The 3,214-nt window shown below is 48.6% G+C and overlaps 1 pseudogene; it reads right to left on the bottom strand.

Annotated features, from left to right (window-relative positions):
- Positions 1 to 1,453: 1,453 nt before the first annotated feature.
- LOC118976467 (thioredoxin-dependent peroxide reductase, mitochondrial-like) lies at positions 1,454 to 2,846 on the bottom strand (annotated as a pseudogene).
- Between the last annotated feature and the right edge of the window lie 368 nt (positions 2,847 to 3,214).

Raw genomic sequence — 3,214 nt, 5'->3', positions numbered from 1 at the left:
ACATCAGATCCAGAAGTCCCGTCTGGGGCCCTCTGGGGCTCCACTCACTCCCCAGGACCCTTGGGGTTGCTAGTGTTACAGAACAACAGAGCCAGCTGGGGCCTGGCTGGGTGGGCTCCTTGCAGCAGGGGACTGCAGTTAAGGAGAAGGAGCCAGCCAGGCCAGTGAGTCCTCAGGGTGGAAGCTGGGCAAAGTTAGGAGGCATGTGAAAGCAATGTCTTGCCCCGAGGCTGCGTCTCTCAAGCGTGGGACCCTCCCACTCCTGGCTGGCCTGGTCAGAATTTCCTGTTTCAAACTCTTGGCCAGGTGCTCAGCGGCTGCCCTAGTGGTGTGGACAGCACGGATCCTGCATAGATCCTGACTACAGACATCTGAGTCGGTTTCCTAGGGCTGCAGTGGCAAAGTACCACTAATGGGGGGGCTTGCAACAGAAACTTAGCTGCCTCCTGTTCTGGAGAAATCCGCAGGGCCACACTCCATGGAAAACCTCTGGAGGAACCCTTCCTTGCCTATTCCTGGCAATACCTGTCGTTCTTTGGACTGTGGATGCACCACTCCGATCTTCCACCTTCTCGTGGTCTTCGCCTGTGTCTCCACGTGGCTGTCACTTTACAAGGACATCGGTCATATTGGATTGGGGGCCTACTCTACTTATGACCTCATCTTAATTACACCTTCAATGACCCTATTTCCAAATCAAGTCACATTCTGAGGTAGTGGGGGTTAGGACTTCAACATATCTTTTCTTTTTTTCTGGCCAGCGGGGGGCGGGGGAGCCGGGGACGCAATTCTGCCCCAAACAGCACCCCTCAGGTATGTGGCAGAGCTTTGAGATAGCAAGAACTGATGAGGCGGCGCTCTGAAGTGCTGCTCAGGTGTGGCAGGTCCGGAACACGGTGTTCATATCTTGGCTCGGAGGGCCAAGGCTGACAGGATTGCGGCTGCGGCAGGGCTGGGCTACGGGGGAGCGGGAGCTCTGCCACAGGCAGTGAGGTCGGGTGCGAGGGAAGGGGGCGCAGTTGGGTTCCCGTCGGGGGAGCCACTTTGCTGGCCCCTGATCCCCATTCTTCAAGGAAAGGGGCTCCCAGTGTAATTCTTACTCCAAAGCGTTTTCCTTCCAGAGCAGGTGAGAAGGGAGGAAGGGATCTAACTACCCAGCTTTCTTTGTTTCATAGTTTTCTTGGATATTTTTGCTCACCCATTAAAAAAATAAACCCTCTTGGTAATTTTATGGTGATATCCTGAAATTTATAGAAGAATAAAAGGAGAATTAACAGCTTTAATAAAACTGAGTTTTTCCCACCAGACACAGGGTTTGCCATTCCATTTCCTGAGGACTTCCTTTGTACCACTGGGTAGTGTTTCTTGTCTCCTGTACATAGTCATGTTTGAAATGCTAACAGTGAGTTCCAAGTGCGGTTCTTCCGAGAACCGTCGGTGCACAGGGGGCGACTTACTGATTTACCTTCCCGAACGGTTCTATGGAAGCTGTCAGATGTGGCTGGATGGCAGGCGAATCCGGCGTCCAGTGTGCCAGTGGCCTTCTCCACGGACTTCCACAAACTGGAATGTCTTCACCTGGCCGAGCGTGTCTTCCACACTTTGGCCAACAGGGAGATCATTGACGCTCAAACTCTTGATGACTCCACGGGGGTCAATTACGAAGTGACCTCTTAGTGTGAGAACAGGACCTTCTAACAGCACACTGCAGCCTCAGGAAATCTGTTTACTCAGATCTGACAAGAATGCAATGTTCCCATGATCTGGACCACCGTTCTTCCTTCTCGTCTTTATCCAGACAAGACAGCTCACATCATGACATTCATAGGCTTTCTCTCTAAAAGCAATAATATCTGCAGGACACACAAAGGTGAAATTCAAATGATGGAAGAAAAGCACCAAATACTTCCGTTTGAAGTCGTTAAGGCCTCGTTCTTAGAACCCCCTGTCGACGATGGCTGCACTGTTAAAATTGGGCTGGCTCTTGGAGGTGGCAGGAGCGCGGTATGAGGAATCTGTGCTGCAGGCAAATTTCTCTTGACTGGAAGCAAACCACAATGTGTTTGTCAAGCAGGTCTTCAAGAAGCAGCAGGCCCAAGGGCCGCAGAGACAGAGATGCCCCCAGGAATGATGCTCGCAGTGGGCGACCACAGCGGAAGCAACCATTCTGCTGTGGCTGCGGTTGGTCTTCAGAGCAGGTGGGAGCCAGGGTGCGTGCAGGCATTCTCTGCTAGGTTTTGGCTTCACCGGGAATACCTGCACTGCTTTCCTACGAAGAACGATGCTGGTTTTCATCGTCCTGGTTGGAGTCACCTGTAAATACATCTGGGCTTGAATGTATTAATCTTTTTTAGTGGATGTTATTTCTTTGAAACTGTCTTGTCCCTCCTCTCCTATCTATGGTTTGGATTTCCTGCCTTTTCTAACAGTTTTTTGTTTCCCAGAGCATTTGACATTTAGTTGAGTTGTTCAGTTACTTACACAGAAATGAGCAGATTTTCTTTGCATTAATGACGTTATTTATCCTCGTTTCTCATATTTTTGCATTTATAGTTTTTCCCCTTGCCTGCCCTTTCCCCACGCTGTAATTTGGTTACCTGATGGTTTACTTTCCCCCCAAAGAATTTGTTTTGAATATATTTTCCCCAAATTGACTGAGATATAATTGACAGGTAACATCGTGTAAGTTAAGGTGATGACTTGGTACATGTATATTTGCAAAGTGATTGCCACAATAAAGTTAGCTAACACAGCCATCACCTTAGGTAACTTTCAAGTGTGTGTTACAGTATTGTTAACTGTAGTCACACGCTGTGCAGTAGATGCTCAGGTCTTACTGACCTCATGTCTACCTGGAGGCCTGCACCTTCGGCCAACCTCTCCTGGTTTCCCCCACACCTCAGCTCTCGGCAGCAACCGTTCTACACTGTTTCTGTATGTTCTGTTTTTTTAGACTCAATTCATTGGTGCTACTATGCACTATTTGTCTTTCTCTGACTTATTTCACCTAACATAATGCCCTCAAGTTCTAGCCATATTGTTGCCGACGGCAGGATTTTTTCTGTTTTATGGCTAAATAATATTTCTTTGAGTGTGCGTGCACACACACAATATTTGGACATTCATCTGTCCAGGGACCCTTATGTTGTTTCTATATCGTGACTATTGTAAATAATGCTGCAATAAACATGGGAACGCAGATATTACTTCAAGA

Source organism: Sturnira hondurensis, unplaced genomic scaffold (assembly GCF_014824575.4).
Source record: "Sturnira hondurensis isolate 20B ecotype Veracruz unplaced genomic scaffold, ASM1482457v3 Scaffold0020903, whole genome shotgun sequence".
NCBI classification, from domain to species: domain Eukaryota; kingdom Metazoa; phylum Chordata; class Mammalia; order Chiroptera; family Phyllostomidae; genus Sturnira; species Sturnira hondurensis.
This window is presented reverse-complemented; position numbering and strand designations above follow the sequence as displayed.